The 17,351-nt window shown below is 41.2% G+C and overlaps 1 protein-coding gene across 1 annotated transcript in view; it reads right to left on the bottom strand.

The window, feature by feature from the left end:
- The window catches only part of me2 (malic enzyme 2, NAD(+)-dependent, mitochondrial), a 28,604-nt gene extending 12,303 nt beyond the window's left edge, over positions 1–16,301 (bottom strand). The window contains exon 1 of the mRNA XM_021605213.3: positions 15,927–16,301. The gene's annotated coding sequence lies outside the window, so the exon portion shown is untranslated. The remainder of the gene's footprint in view (positions 1–15,926) is intronic.
- Positions 16,302–17,351: the final 1,050 nt, after the last annotated feature.

The raw sequence follows: 17,351 nt of genomic DNA on the forward strand, positions 1-17,351 counted from the left end.
GCTAAAACGCTGTCAGCTCCACTGTAAGTCAAAACGGTAACTAGGCCACTCAGGAACATTCAATGTCATCTTGGTAAGCAACTCCAGTGTATATTTGGCCTTGTGTTTTAGGTTGTTGTCCTGCTAAAAGGTGAATTTGTCTCCCAGTGTCAGTTGGAAAGCAGACTAAACCTGCTTTTCCTCTAGGAGTTTTCCTGCGCTTAGCTATATTCAATTTCTTTTCACCCTAAACTCCCTAGTCCTTGCAGATGACAAGCATACCCATAACATGATGCAGCCAACACCATGCTTAAAAATATGAAGAGTGGTACTCAGTGATGTGTTGTGTTGGATTAGCCCCAAACATAAAACTGTGTTCAGGAAAAAGTTAATTTCTTTGCCACATTTTGTGCAGTTTTTACTTTAGTGCCTTATTGAAAACAGGATGCTTGTTTTGGAATATTTATATTCTGTACAGGCTTGCTTCTTTTCACTGTCATTTAGGTTAGTATTGTGTACTAACTACAATGTTGTTGATCCATCCTCAGTTTTCTCCTATCACAGCCATTAAAATCTGTAACTGTTTTAAAGTCACCATAGGCCTCACGGTGAAATCCTTGAACGGTTTCCTTCCTCTCCGGCAACAGAATTAGGAAGGACGCCTGTATCTTTGTAGTGACTGGGTGTGTTGACACAACTGACCCAGCGTCGTCTGGGTTAGAGGATGGTTTGCCCAGCCGGGTTGTCCTTGTCCCATCGCGCTCTCTAATGACTCCTGTGGTGTGCCGGGCGCATGCACGTTGACACGGTCGCCAGTTGGACGGTGTTTCCTCCGACACATTGGTGCGGCTGGCTTCTGGGAGTAAGCGAGCAGTGTGTCAAGAAGCAGTGCGGCTTGGCAGGGTCGTGTTTCGGACACATGGCTGTCGACCTTTGCCTCTCCCGAGTCCATACGGGAGTTGCAGAGATGGGAAAAGGCTGTCACTACCAATTGGATATCACAAAATTGGGGAGAAAAATAGATTTAAAGAAAATGAACGTGTAAATAATAACTTCACCGCGCTCAAAGGTATATTCCATTTTTTAATTTTTTTTTTACCCATCTATCATTAGGTGCCCTTTGCGAGACATTGGAAAATCTCCCTGGTCTTTGAGGTTGAACAGGTGTTTGAAAATCACTGCTCGACTGAGGGACCTTACAGATAATTGTATGTGTGTGTGGGGTACAGAGATGAGGTAGTCATTCACAAAATCATGTTAAACACTATTATTGCACAGAGAATGAGTCCATGTGACTTCTTAGGTAAATGTTTACTGAACTCATATAGGCTTGCTGTCACGTGCTCCCTCTCCTGCCTCTAGGTCACCAGGCTGCTCATTATGACGCACACCTGTCACCATTGTTACACCTTCCTTCCTTCCTAACTCCCAGCGCACACGTTACACTTGCCATAAGAAAGCGGTTGAATACTTAGAGACTCAAGATATTTCAGCTTTCCATTTTTTATTAATTAGTAAAAATATGAAAACATAATTCCACTTTGACATTAAGGGGTATTGTGTGTAGGTCAGTGACATAAAAATCTCAATGACCGGCATGCTGTCCGGTCCTCTGGCAGTCTCTATGGGGGTGCCACAGGGTTCAATTCTCGGGCCGACTCTTTTCTCTGTATATATCAATGATGTTGCTCATGCTGCGGGCGATTCCCTGATCCACCTCTACGCAGACGACACCATTCTATATACTTCCGGCCCGTCCTTGGACACTGTGCTATCTAACCTCCAAACGAGCTTCAATACAATACAACACTCCTTCCGTGGCCTCCAACTGCTCTTAAACGCTAGTAAAACCAAATGCATGCTTTTCAACCGTTCGCTGCCTGCACCCGCACGCCTGACCAGCATCACCACCCTGGATGGTTCCGACCTTGAATATGTGGACATCTATAAGTACCTAGGTGTCTGGCTAGACTCTAAACTCTCCTTCCAGACCCATATCAAACATCTCCAATCGAAAATCAAATCAAGAGTCGGCTTTCTATTCCGCAACAAAGCCTCCTTCGCTCACGCCGCCAAACTTACCCTAGTAAAACTGACTATCCTACCGATCCTCGACTTCGGCGATGTCATCTACAAAATTGCTTCCAACACTCTACTCAGCAAACTGGATGCAGTTTATCACAGTGCCATCCGTTTTGTCACTAAAGCACCTTATACCACCCACCACTGCGACTTGTATGCTCTAGTCGGCTGGCCCTCGCTACTTATTGGTCGCCAGACCCACTGGCTCCAGGTCATCTACAAGTCCATGCTAGGTAAAGCTCCTCCTTATCTCAGTTCACTGGTTACGATGGCAACATCCATCCGTAGCACGCGCTCCAGCAGGTGTATCTCACTGATCATCCCTAAAGCCAACACCTCATTTGGCCGCCTTTCGTTCCAGTTCTCTGCTGCCTGTGACTGTAACGAATTGCAAAAATCGCTGAAATTGGAGACTTTTATCTCCCTCACCAACTTCAAACATCTGCTATCTGAGCAGCTAACCGAAGCTCTGCAGCTGTACATAGTCTATTGGTAAATAGCCCACCCATTTTCACCTACCTCATCCCCATACTGTTTTTATTTATTTATTTTTCTGCTCTTTTGCACACCAATATCTCTACCTGTACATAACCATCTGATCATTTATCACTCCAGTGTTAATCTGCATAATTGTAATTATTCGCCTACCTTCTCATGCCTTTTGCACACAATGTATATAGACTCCCCTTTTTTCTACTGTGTTACTGACTTGTTAATTGTTTACTCCATGTGTAATTCTGTGTTGTCTGTTCACACTGCTATGCTTTATCTTGGCCAGGTCGCAGTTGCAAATGAGAACTTGTTCTCAACTAGCCTACCTGGTTAAATAAAGGTGGGAAATAAAAAAATAAAAAAAATAAAAAAATGTAATCCATTTTAAATTCAGCCAAAAAAATGTGGAAAAATTCAAGGGATGTGAATATTTTCTGAAGGCACCATCTGGCTTAAAGGGCAATTCTGCCACTTTTCAACTTCATATTCATTATCTCCAGCACCAAACCAGTGTCTACATATGTGAGCTGTGGTAAAAGACGTCACAGGGTAGGATTAGAAGTGATTTTCAAAGCCCGCAACAAGTTTCTAGCCAGAGGGAAGGTATTTTCTTACTCCCCAAGTAACAAAGAAAAGCGCCATTTTCACATAGCCCATGTAGAAAATGGTATTGTGCTGAAGATCATGAAAATGAAGTTGAAAAGTGGTGGAATTGCCCTTTAAGCTTTGTCACGTTAACATTCAGTGTGTCATCTCACTTAATTGCCATCTTTGTACAAGTTATTGCTTCACGACTAGGCTATAATAACCAACACTTGCTCCTCAGCATGCAATTGACTGACCTTTAACTGCATTTCATCTAGTGCCACTAGTCTCATTCTGACGTCCACAATGTCATGTTTTTTTTAAACTTGCAATAGCCAAATAAATCATTAGGCATTACGATGTTAATTGTGAGCGTGAGTCACACCCGTTCCCTAATCCCTCCAAAAAATATTCAACTAGTGCCATCATCACTGTCCCCACCCCCCAATGTCTTCTTTGTCTTCTTGACTTGACATGGGTAGGCCTGGCTGCACAGATGCTGAGATCCGAGACAGACAGACTGGGTGCTGGATTACATTTGACGAAAGCAATAGAGGGACATTAATCTGTAGAAGAGAAAGTAATTTACTGTCCAGCCTTTGAAAGATCGTCCTAATCCTCTTCTAAAAAGGAAGGCTATAAATAAAAGCCACACAAAACATCACAAGGGAATAGGGAAGTCATGCCTATTTAAACTGAAGTGGTGCTTTCAACTAGAAACTGGGGCGTATTCACTAGCAACCAAACGAAAGAAAACAGGATGGGAAAAGGGAGGGACCTCCCGGAATTTGCTCATTAAGAAATACTTATTTAGCCACGGTGCAAAATGGTGTGCGCTAACCTAATGAACACATGAACACATGAACACACACACACACACACACATAAACACACACACACACACATAAACACACACACACACACACACATAAACACACACACACACACATAAACACACACACACACACATAAACACACACACATAAACACACACACATAAACACACATAAACACACAAACACACACACACACACACACACACACTAACACCCCTGGTGACTGCCTAGGCCTAGTATCGAACTATAGTCAAAAGGTCAGGTTCAGCCCTGTGAGTCATAATCACACGTTATATTCACTTCACAGTGACCTCCTTTTCTGCCCAGCACTATTAGTTAGCTCATTGTATCTGGCATGTGATGTGATTCGTGCAAACAAAAAACACAGGCCTGCTCTTTGAGATGCTGTATTCTGGCTGCTCTACTGCAGAGAGTTTAACAAGCAATGCTACACTACACCAATAGTCCTGGCAGTCCCAATGCTATGCTGCACCAATAGTCCTGGCAGTCCCAATGCTATGCTGCACCAATAGTCCTGGCAGTCCCAATGCTATGCTGCACCAATAGTCCCGGCAGTCCCAATGCTATGCTGCACCAATAGTCCCGGCAGTCCCAATGCTATGCTGCACCAATGGTCGGGGTAGTCCCAATGCTATGCTGCACCAGTAGTCCTGGCAGTCCCAATGCTATGCTGCACCAATAGTCCCGGCAGTCCCAATGCTATGCTGCACCAATAGTTCTGGCAGTCCCAATGCTATGCTGCACCAATAGTCCCGGCAGTCCCAATGCTATGCTGCACCAATAGTCCCGGCAGTCCCAATGCTATGCTGCACCAATAGTCCCGGCAGTCCCAATGCTATGCTACACCAATAGTTGGGGTAGTCCCAATGCTATGCTACGCCAATAGTCGGGGTAGTCCCAATGCTATGCTACACCAATAGTCCTGGCAGTCCCAATGCTATGCTACACCAATAGTCCCGGCAGTCCCAATGCTATGCTACACCAATAGTCCCGGCAGTCCCAATGCTATGCTACACCAATAGTCCCGGCAGTCCCAATGCTATGCTGCACCAATAGTCGGGGCAGTCCCAATGCTCTGACTGTTTACACGGTTGAGTTTTCCATCCAGCCCTTTTATGAGAGTAGAGTACATGTCGGATAAAAAAATAAATCACAACAGCCTGAAAAATGCCTGGTCGGTAAACAAAACAAAATACACTCGATCAGCTAGGATCTTTTAGTGTCTGCTAAATTAATTAGGTGAGAAATGGTAGGTGGAAACGCCTTTGTGCGCAAATACTGATTTAATAACCATCTTATCGAAGAAAACATGCAGTCATACAACTCGGGAAAGCATGCAGTTTATTAGGCTACAGAGGGTGGTTAAAGTGCATGGTGATGAGCTTGATTGTCCTTTCCAATAAATATGGACATTATTCTGCTGACATGATGGTCGATGCTTGGCTGCCGATGGACAAATAAAAATCATCTCGCTCTTTGTCCATAATAATGTGATGCAGTAGGCTATAACTGCACTGTATCTGTGACCTCTTGGCTAGTGCATGTGCCAAGTCCAGAACGTGCACATTCGCTATATAACACAACATTTGTTAAATTGTTATATATATATATATATATATATATATATATATATTTTTTTTTTTTTTTTTTTTTGGTACATGATAATTTGACCGCAAAATAATAATATATATTTTACATGCACTACATCCTCACGCACAGCCTTTTATCCGCAAACAAATTAATTTGATGAAAACATCTCTGGTGGGTAAATGCGTATATTGTTTTTATGCAGATTTGAGAATGTTCCTGTTAAAATCTGTCGCCAATTGAATGGAATGCTAGCTAGTGACCTGTTACTCTAACTGCTTTTATGCTCGGAAAAACAGCCACGGTGTCGCCACCGAACTCATGTGAATCACTCTGGAGCATCAAGTAGAGCTTGACAACAAAGAAGGCAAGTCAAAAAAAACAGCAATAGGAATGGGGTAAAGACAAGGCAGCTAGCCTACTAGATCAACAACGGACAGCTATGGGTTACACTTGTACTAGGCTATGTGACAGCAAGCACAATCAACACACACTTTAATCGTCTCCTGATAAAAAAATATTGGAGATAAAATAGCTGCAATGTGTATTTATCTGTGTCTATTTCTATACTGGATGGCTGACAGAATGTGCTGTAACAGTGAGGAGGGGTCATTCAGAGCCACAGTGCATAATATAGGCTAGGCTCACGATCTGCAGCATGTGACCTTGCTGACGAAACCACTTGACTTTTGTGCACACGTTGCTAGAAGGAAGGAAGTGTGACAAGTAGTTTCTTACCGCTCCCATTGGCGATACTGCTGGTGACAAGTGAACTTCAGCCCCAGAACGTCGCAGTCAAAACAGGTGGAGATAATTGATAGTGGACATCTCAAAGCCGCAGACGTCTCACTGAACAGATGCAAAAATGTAATGGGCAATTCCACGGAAAACGGAATTACGCTTTGAACAGGGCTCGAAATTAAGGGTGTCCCGGGGCTGATAAATTAAATCTGTCTAGGACAGGTCAAACGGACTGGGACAGTTCTCCTACAATATATCCAAAATTCATACAACTAGCCTACTGTACAGAAACAATTTTTTTAAAGCAATGAGGCTGATGCAACAGATCAGAACATATAGATTGCAAATGTTGATAAACTATTATTTATTCACATGACAAGCGCAGCAATGTGTACAATGCAGTAGGCTATGCATGAATGTGCCAAAATGCGATTAGCTGGAACACACCATTCTACAGATGCAACAAGCATCATGGGTTGCTTGTATGACTAGGATTGTGAATGCTGACTGCCTCCGCTCAGATTACAAGGTGGGTGATGCGTGCGGTGCGCAACGGGCACAAGGTCTTTCTCTCCACTCATGACCATTTGATCTGAACCAACCGTGCCTCGAGTAGCCTATGTCAACAGAATCAAGACTTTAGAAGTTACATTTAAATTATCCTACATTATATTTGTCAAACATGACTGGTATTTAGCCTATATTCATGTAATTAAATATCTCATTAAAGTATGGCTACATTTTGTGGTGCCTCCATGTCAGCATCGGTGTGGGCATGAGAGGATGTAGCCAATATGCTTATAACATAGGCTACACTTTTACATGTACGCTAATTATTTGTGTACTGTAGGCTATATTTATTCAAAACAGGTTCGAATATTATTCCAATGTTGGCCTTTATAAAGGATTTTTCTCCCATGATTTTCTGACCCATGTATCTATTTTAGTATTAGGCTATGCTTGTTTTAATCACTGTAAATTACCTAGGTCCTAGAGTAGACAGACCCATGTTTGCATATAAAAACAAACAAAAGGGTATTTTAATTTTGGGCGACTTAAATTGCACTTCGGGACGATTCTGAGACGGTGATGAAAAAGGTTAGTCTCAAGCCTAGATTTTCACTTTCAAATGTATGATAAACAAAAATCATGATTTCAAAGTCTAACAAACCATACAACTTTGCACAATAACTACTTTTAACAATTTCCAATTAAAAATGTAGAGCCTACACACACAGCAGGGCGCCTGCTAGAGTGTCACCTCGCGCTTATCAGCTCCGGTTAATAACGTAGCTTGAAAATGGACTTTTCTGCTGCTTCCCTCACTCGGATTGGACCGGGTCTGGATCTGACCAGGTCTATATGAAGCGGGTCTAGTTCTCCTCCGGTCCATTCGGAACAGGTCTCTATATTCTATTTTATTTTATTTATGCATATCGGATCCAGAAGGGAAAGCTCCAGATCCATTTAGGAACAGGTCCAACTTTTTGGACCCATGAAGGCCTCTACTCGATAGGTCTGGGACGTTACCAGTACCGCAATACTTGGTAGTAACGTGGCAAGGAAACAAAACACAAAGCAGAGTTAAAACACAAAGCAGAGTTAAAACACAAAGCAGAGTTAAAACACAAAGCAGAGTTAAAACACAAAGCAGAGTTAAAACACAAAGCAGAGTTAAAATACATTATAATGCAATACATTATCGTCCCGGCCCTAGTGCTCAGTAGGAGAGGATGCTGGTTACACATGGGTAGGTGTCAGTAAGATCTGGGTGGTGACATTAACTGGAGAGAGAGAGGGAGAGAGATGCAGAGAGAGAGAGGCAGAGAGAGAGAGATGCTGAGAGAGAGAGAGAGAGGCAGAGAGAGAGAGAGGCAGAGAGATGCAGAGAGAAAGAGGCAGAGAGAGAGAGATGCAGAGAGAGAGGCAGAGAGAGAGGGAGGGGTTGTCCAGACTAGAGGTCGACCGATTATGATTTTTCAACGCCGATAGCGATTATTGGAGGACCAAAAAAAGACGATACCGATTAAATCGGCCGATTTTTTTAAATGTATTTGTAATAATGACAATTACAACAATATTTAATGAACACTTATTTTAACTTAATATAATACATCAATAAAATCAATTTAGCCTCAAATAAATAATGAAATATGTTAAATTATATTTTAAAAATCGGCCAAATCGGTGTCCAAAAATACAGATTTCCGATTGTTATGAAAACTTGAAATCGGCCCTAATTAATCGGCCATTCCGATTAATCGGTCGACCTCTAGTCCAGACAGACTGTTAACACTCTTGGTTTGACCACCAGACAAAAGAAAGACAAAGAAAACAGTAATGAGCTGAACACAGTATACAAGTGGAAGGGAGGACAGTAATCAGGTGACCCAACTGTGGTTCATCACTATTATGAATTCCCATTGTAGCCAATTCAGTAGCAGTAATATCGTTACAATTTGGTAATGGAATTACGAGTTTTAAATCACTTAATTCATTAACAAAATTGATATCAGTGAAAACACTTAACTAGTTGATAGGTCTACCTTGGCTTGTTACTTCTGTAAGTAGTGAGGGAGAGAAATTAGAAAATATCTTCAAGATATATGGGTTGTTGGTAATGGAAGTAACAAGGCACAAGGCCATTTTTCTTAAATTTACAGAAGGTAAACAATTTCCCCAAAACTAAATATAAGTGTTGATATTAGTTAGCAAAACACAAAAACACATGATTGTGTTTTAATGTATTTCTGATACCTTTCAAGCTTTTTTCTGGTAGATGTTTTCTAAGACCCCTTTTCCATCTGTTTACCCAGAAATCAAAGCCTTTACTTATGCCTACATTTTAAGATTCAAAATAGTTGAAAAAAATGTATCTATGCCTTCATTTCCCAAAAATGTTGACTCTCTGCTTTCATTTGACACCCAATTTGATATGCTCCTATGAACTTCCCATGTTGGTTCCTTTTCGAAGGAAATGCCCTAACGTAATTTGGAAATGTGATTAAAGACAGAATTAGAGCAGCACTTCAATACACATCGATACAATTGTGAAATGCAGGTCAGGCCTAGACCAAGGACTTGGAAATGGTTTCATTCAGGAAATCCCTCTGCAAACTGAGAACCAGTGAGTCAATGCCTTCTTTAAATTTCCCTACACATTCATTGGAATGTAACCTGTGTACACTGCCACTCCCTCCTCTATGACTATAGTACAATTGTTGTAGTAGGCTATTACTTTTTTTTATTACAAGGAGCAAGAGTACACAATGTGATAAAGCCTACTGTCATTATGAGACCAGACAGGAATGGCTCTTGCAATAACACACTGTCAAACACAGGCCAGGCTGCCTGAACAGGCTGAAAAGAGTGTCAATGCACAAAACATCTTTCAAAATGACTAAGCAACAGATACATTTTCTTTGGCGAAACAAAACCAGTACAGTATATTGTTGATATTAATCAAATCATGACGACACAAGATGTTCTAGCCAGAATAGCTTTTACATTCCACTGCCCTTTTCAAAGGGCAGCTATTCCTGTAAGCCCTATGACCTTTAAACTTGTATGCCATTTGAACTGGTTATTTTGGTCAAGAGCTGGGTAACCTACAACATTGGTCTGAGTGGATGGCTGTTTTGACTGTACTCTATTCCAAACAGCCTACTATCGAAGACGGTTGTGTGGAACAGTAAATTATAGCTACAGCGATACATCTATTCAATACCACTGTTTGGCATGTCACCGTTAGCTGGATAGATAGATTGCCAATGTCACAACAATGACAACAGAGTGTGGGATTAACCTGGTTCACAGCTGAAGGCCTAAACCTATTAGAAAGGGAGTACAACACATACTGTACCCATCGACTGTGTGGCTTGCTTGCGCATGGTCTCAGTCTGCGTATGATGGCTTGAAATTCAGGCTGACTTTTACACTAGCTAGCGAGCTAGGGGAGAGGCTATACAGACATGCCTGGTGCCCAAATTTATGACTTATGTTGTGCAGCTGAAAGTTGAGTGCAGGCGAACGGATTGGGTTCAGTCAGTCGTCCTGATGAGCCCTTCCCAGCTAGCTAGTTTATAGTAGTGGAACAGATTCAGTTCAGTCAGTCATTCTGATGAGCCCTTCCCAACTACCTAGTTTATGCTTGTGGCTAGAAACTTCAGAGATAATTTGAAATGTGTCTGCCGAAATTGGGACGTCAGCGAATGTTCAGAATCATTCTGTTTTTACATAAATGTAGACGTTAAAGCCGTAGTTGAACATTTTCGGTGAAAATCACACTTTAGCTGTCACCCTGGCCTGATATTGCATATTGGCTACACTATCCCAGCTACTTGCCTTTCCTTACTGCCGGACAGCAGTGCTCGCCGAGCGGGAGCGAAGAACAATGTGCCCCGTGGTGTTGTTGGCTTACAGTGCAAACTCTGTTTAGAAGCAAATTGGCTCTGGCAGCCAAAACAGCCAAAATAATCCATCTAAACTAGGGATGCACCGATATGACATTTTTGGGCAGATACCGATATTTCCCTTGCTAAAAAACCCGATACCGATAACTGATATTTAAACATTTTGCGGCCTTTTAAGCATTCTAGTACAGTTAAATAGTTTAAACAAAGTGTCATATGTTAATTTGTTCAGTTAGGAACAGATTGTTCAACTTGTAAATTAGAAAAATTACAAATGTGCGCCATGCATGGTAAAAACTGGCGACTCTGCATTCTTCCATAGCCTTTCTCATGTTATGTGCAGTATCACGTAGCACAGCGTGTACTTTGTTCTTGGGGATTTTCCAAGTTTCAAACATGTTTTCAACATGTTTCACAGCGGTATGAGAACCAGTACATTCTTGAGCATACAATACGGCGTTCCTCAGTACGAAATCCTCGTCGACCCACTGTGCTGTCAGACTCAGCATGCTCATGGGGCTGACGTCGCTGGTCCAAATGTCAGTCGTGAAGCTAATAGCAGTGACGCCCATAGCAAGTAGCACATGGATGTGCGTTTCAACAATACTGTGTAACTCCGGTAGGGCAACATCTGAAAAATATTGCCTACTTGGTAGTGTGTACTGGGGCTCGAGGTGCTCGACCAGTTGGCGAAAGCCAACATCATCCACGACAGAGAACTGCTGATTGTCAAGGGAAATTAATTCCATTATCTTGGCGTTAATAGATTTCGCCTTTGAGTTGTCTCGCTGAAATGTTCTTACTCGATTTGAACTTATTTAGTTGTTGGAAGTGTGCGCTTAGTTTATTTCTGCGTAGTATTCACTGAACGTCTGGGGGGGTTGACTAGACATCGGGCCGGTGCCGATGTTGCCATTTTTAGCTAATATCGTCCGATTCTGATATGCTCACCGATATAGCGTGCATCCATAATCTAAACGTGAATCATTTCACAAATGCAAAATACACACTTACTGTACTTTTAACCATTTTTTTTTTTCAGTGACATCACATTTGTGGCGTCCGTCTTCCGTTTACACACAGGTGTTCGGAGACACTGATAGCTAATTAGCACAGGTAGTCGAATCAGCCTTCCATCTGTTTTCCGTTAACGAGCGCTGTAACATGGAAATATGGCCGTGTGGGAACTCTAACCCTATAAAGGTGTGTAGTAATTTAACCTTTTTTTCGAGCTGATATGAAAGATACCTTCCTTATGTTTCCAAAACCGTACTACATAAAATGGTAGGAAGCAAGCATGAGTTTTTACTCACCAATGTAACAACGACTTAGTAACTTAGTTTTAGTCACAATCTGGTTACCTATAATTACAAACATACTTAGGATTTGGGGTTATTACATATTTATTAACTTATTTCCAGATATAAGTTAAGGCAGCTCCAAAATGCAGGTGTTTCAGCCTAGTTCAGTGCTTTCTGTGGTGGTGGGGCAAGCCAACAGAAAATACAGAGTGTTGCGCCGTGATTGGCTCAGTGTTCTGCCACTCATAGGGACACTAAGTCACCGCCAAGTCTTATGGGTAGAGCTCAGAAATGTTAGCCCCTTGGGTTCTGCCACATTAGAAGTACCCATCCAAGAAGGCTCAAGGTCATTGGCCACAGATATACTTTTTTAATTGAACCTTTATTTAACTAGACAAGTCAGTTAAGAACAAATTCTTATGTACAATGACAGCCTAGGAACAGGGGCAGAAAGACAGATTTTTGCCTTGTCAGCTGGGGGAATTGATCTGAGCAACCTTTTGGTTACTGGTCCGACGCTCTAACCACTAGGCTACCTGCCGACATCAAATCACGTTATATCTACAGTAGCTTTCATTGGACTGATCATGTCAACATCATACTTTCAAAATCTCAGCTAGCAACATAACATTCATCATCATCAATCAAGTTGACAATCTACTGGCAAATCCTTTTCAATCCTTGTCATATGAAGAGAAATTAAAGATAAAATGTCTCGGTTCTCATCGGCCATTGGACACATTACACAACAAGTCAGAAATCGCAAATTTAACAATGAGTGGTTTGGAAGGAAGAATTAATGCAACTGCTCAAGTTATTTTCCTTGGTCATGCCAGAGGTGGATGTTTGTACAACATTAAGCAGAAATGAACCATTGATGGAGCAGGAATCGCCAGAGCAATTAACTTCAAGGTGAACATTCTCGAGCAAACTAATACACTGGCCAAAGGACATGTTGATACCACGGTGGAGATAACTTAACACTGCATCCCGAGATGAAGGAAGCATGCGACACAATCGCTGCTCATGTGCAAGAGAAGTTTTCTGAAAGTGACCACTTAATTGCAGCAAAGTTGGTGGACAGCTCATTTTCCCCCCAGTATGTACATTCCTTTCAGCACCGCAGCATTCCAGTGCGCTACCAAGCTGTGGCCTGTGGGCAAACAGGAGAAGCTGAAAATGGAGCTGTCCACTATCTAACAGCATTATGAGCTGGACACTGGAAAGACAGCACTTCCTTTATTGAAATCACTCTACGAGAACAACCTGCAGGAGGCCTTGTCTGAGACGGTATCTCTTCTCAAAATCATCATCACCACTCCGATGACAACCACCGAGTCACAGAGAAACTTTTCCACCCTTAAAAAGATAAATGTTCACAAGCAACTCCATGGGCCAGCAAAGGGTAAATGCATTGGCCACGCTGTCAATCCAGTGTGACTTCATCCAGAGAATGTTGAGAAGTTTGCCCACAAGAAGGACCACCGTGACAACTTCCTGTTCAAGTGAGCACATCACAACAATGGTGAGTCCATAAATATGTCTAGTATGCTGCTGCATAAGTGATGTAATATGCCGGGGAGATATGTATACTGTAGCTAAGCAAGTAATACTAAGTGTATGTTGTGTAGTAAGCAGTTAGTAGCCCATGTGTCTCACCCTAAGAATGGGGTCCCTTTCCCTCTTAGAATTTATCCTACTGTTCTGACATGGTATTGGTATTTTGGGTTATTTTATTAGGATCCCCACTGGCTTTTGCCAAAGCATTCAGCAGAATACTGTAAGAACGGCCCATGTTCTGAATTATGGCGCTGTCCATTTCAAAAGTGCTGAATGTTCTGACTTGGTAGTGCACATGTAGCCTATAGCCTGTTTTAGAGATATGTAATGATTTAATATCGTAAGAGCTTTCATTGTCTGCTTATGTGCCCCCGTTATTTATCCTACGGTTCTGACTTGGTGTACAGGGAGAATACTGTAAGAACGGCCCATGTTCTGAATTATGGCGCTGTCCATTTCAAAAGTGCTGAATGTTCTGACTTGGTAGTGCACATGTAGCCTATAGCCTGTTTTAGAGATATGTAATGATTTAATATCGTAAGAGCTTTCATTGTCTGCTTATGTGCCCCCGTTATTTATCCTACGGTTCTGACTTGGTGTACAGGGAGAATACTGTAAGAACGGCCCATGTCCTGAATAATAATGTTGCTGTCAATTTCAAAAGTGCTGAACAAACAGTTGGCATATAGGCTACATCCATTTCAGCTCACTCATGTCTTAATCAAAATTACGGCCAGCCTCTTAACCGCTTATCGTCATTTATGCCATTGCCATAGTTTGTACATCTGCATTGTTATATTGCTTATATAGGTCTATCTCATGAGTATCTTCTTAATAATTTTAGGCAATGTTTGAATGATGGATTTAATAGTTACTTACTTTGTGTGTTATAATTTACCTAGGGTGCTTTTCTCCACGAGGAGGGTGGTAAGTTACAGGCCCAACAACATTATATTATAGTATCCCTCCTCGTAACCATGGTTGCCAGTGACAGTCTCTTCCCATTCAAATATTTGTGTTCAACAAGACAGTTCAGTAATAGACCCATGTAATTCCAGTTGATATTGCGAGGGTAGTTTTGTTTGCTCAATGTGCTGTCAGTGCGTCTGTATATTGTCCTTAAAAGTGGATCCTCGTGTTCGTTTTGTCCTTCCTTTTTAGACCACATAGGACTAATAAAATACGTTGAATGGTAGGCTAACCGATGAGTCTGGGTCTCTCTCTCTCTCTCTCTGTGTTGACTTAAAGAGTAAAGTTAATGCCTGAACATCTAGCTGAATTGATCTGAACTAACATTATCTGAATTTCTGATGATGTCCATTTGGAAATTGCTGAACGAATAGGCCTACCTCATCACAGCCCCTTTGCTTGCACTTGCTTATACTTAGAGCTGAGTGTTAATTATATAACAAATATTGTGAATTTACTGAACATAAATGTAATAATGTTTGTGTATGGTTCAAATGTCAAAACTCATGCCGACATTCATTATTATTGAAGGAGAATGTGGTTCTTATCCAGGTACACAAATCAGCAAGGAGTCAATAGAAACCATATTTATTTAATTAATCAAGTCAACCATAAGCTCCACTCTCGGGAACGGCTTCATGTAGAACCTAAACGTTTGTGGGCACTGTTTGTCACAGTTATAGTGCATTTAATGTATTGTTTAGAGTTGTGTAATGGCTTCGCTGGCATGCACCTAAAACAAATAGGTTGTTTGCCCCACCAAGATTGACATGCTAAAATCGCCACTGCTGTGGTGCCCTATGCATTCAATATTTTCAACTCGTGCACATTGATTTACAGTGCGGTGGTACTAACAGAAGTACACACACAGACTCCAACTCAACTCAGACTCCAACACAGACACCAAGTTCGCTTTTAACTAGTTGAGTATGGAAAATGCGGGCTAGACATCTGGCAAAATAAAACGCATATACATCTGGTGGACATCTGGCTTAAAACAGGGCCTTCTGCCCCCTTGAAGCGCGCGCATCATTTTCGTAACGTTCTCAGCATACCGTTACGTCATAAATATTGCCACCAGGCGTGTCCCTACAGCCTCTCCCAGCTAGCAACAAATTTGTTCAGACTATGAAAATACAACTGGCTAACTATCCGACACAAAATATATTTACTAACTGACATAAAAAGCGGCAATGTTTCGATTTTTTTGTATCACCAAATTGCCGTCTTGCCACACATTAGCTAGTTAGCTAATGCTATTAGCTGGCTAGCTTGGGTGTTAAATTAAACGTTTTTAAACCGGTAACGTTAGCTATAGGTTTGACTTTCTTTTTTCTCTAGTAAGTAACGTGACACCTTACCTTCGCTTATTGTTGAGTGAAGAAGAGTATTTTTTTTTACCTGCCCCTTATAATTTAGAGGGCATATTACTGCAACAATTGCATGCGAAATGTCATCAAGTGCAGAGTGACCACCTCGTTCGTTGACAGGCAAATGCGAAGCTGGAGAAAGATGAGACTGAAGGCAGTGGTTTACACTAGATAGCACATCCACAAAGTAAAAAAGGACATATCGTAAAAATTTATTAAAACAAAAATGTGCTTTTTGGTCTAAATTTAAGGATAGGGTTAGGCATAAGGTTAGCAGTAAGGTTAAGGTTAGTATTAATGTTTAACATCACATTTCAAGAAGAGACATTGTAGAAATAGGCGGAGTTTATGACTTGTGGCTGGAGTAACTAGTAACGAAACCCATGCGGTGGAGAGTACGACCGCTTGGCCAATCAGAAACCAGGGTTTCCGTTCTCAGCTACTATCAAATCAGAGAGGATGGAGACCATCGTAAAAACTTGTAACGGTGTATTTATTTAGACTTTTGTATGTGCTGAAGATTTGTTCCCAAATGCATGGAATATATTTTGGATTTGAGGCGTGGTGTATAAATGAACAACTATGACTCAAACTGAACTAATCAGTGGAATCCCATTTATCTTTTCATCATGACTTGGGCATTTACTCTGTTATTGACACGTACGGTAGGATGTATAGTGGCATTTTTTTTGGTTGAAAAACTTGAACTACAGGTTGCAGGAGAAGTGTCGCGCAGGTTGATGGATTACACATAAATAAATACATAGTATTTGCTGCTACTATGGTCCAGTATCACTTAAATCAGCAGCACTACGAAATGTTTAGCTTAATTCCTTACACCTACATAGCCTACATAGGCATCGTGGAATGGTGTAATTGTGTGTTGTGTTGTGTGTGTACAACATTCCCCATAGTTGTAGGTCATTACACTTTGTTCAGTAACTCATTGAATCATTTGTGTTACTTCACGTATAGCCTATTCTGAGAACTACATTCAGTATCGATAACATCCTCCTCAAATGTCATAACACATCGAATTATTAAAACCACTTAGAAGGAGCTCGATTACACAGGTGTCTGTTTTTTTCTTTTTCTTTACACAATAGCTGCCTGTAAAACTTCATTAGTGACTTGCATTGAGCAATAATGAACACTGGAGGACAGCAGAGCTCCGTCTACGACACACACGCACTAACAAAACATGATGGCCATTTACCATCATTGGCTGCAAAATCCATCATTCGCCACAGCTATCAATCTTATTTATATTGTCTATGTATTTATTATTACTATTAACATTATTATTATCATTATTATACAAATTATTATTAACGTTGTTATTATTATTATAATTAACATTATTATTAAGATGATTATTATCATTATTATTATTAACATTATTATTGACATTACTAT

Source organism: Oncorhynchus mykiss, chromosome 6 (genome assembly GCF_057628025.1).
Source record: "Oncorhynchus mykiss isolate SJ-2025 chromosome 6, ASM5762802v1, whole genome shotgun sequence".
NCBI lineage: Eukaryota > Metazoa > Chordata > Actinopteri > Salmoniformes > Salmonidae > Oncorhynchus > Oncorhynchus mykiss.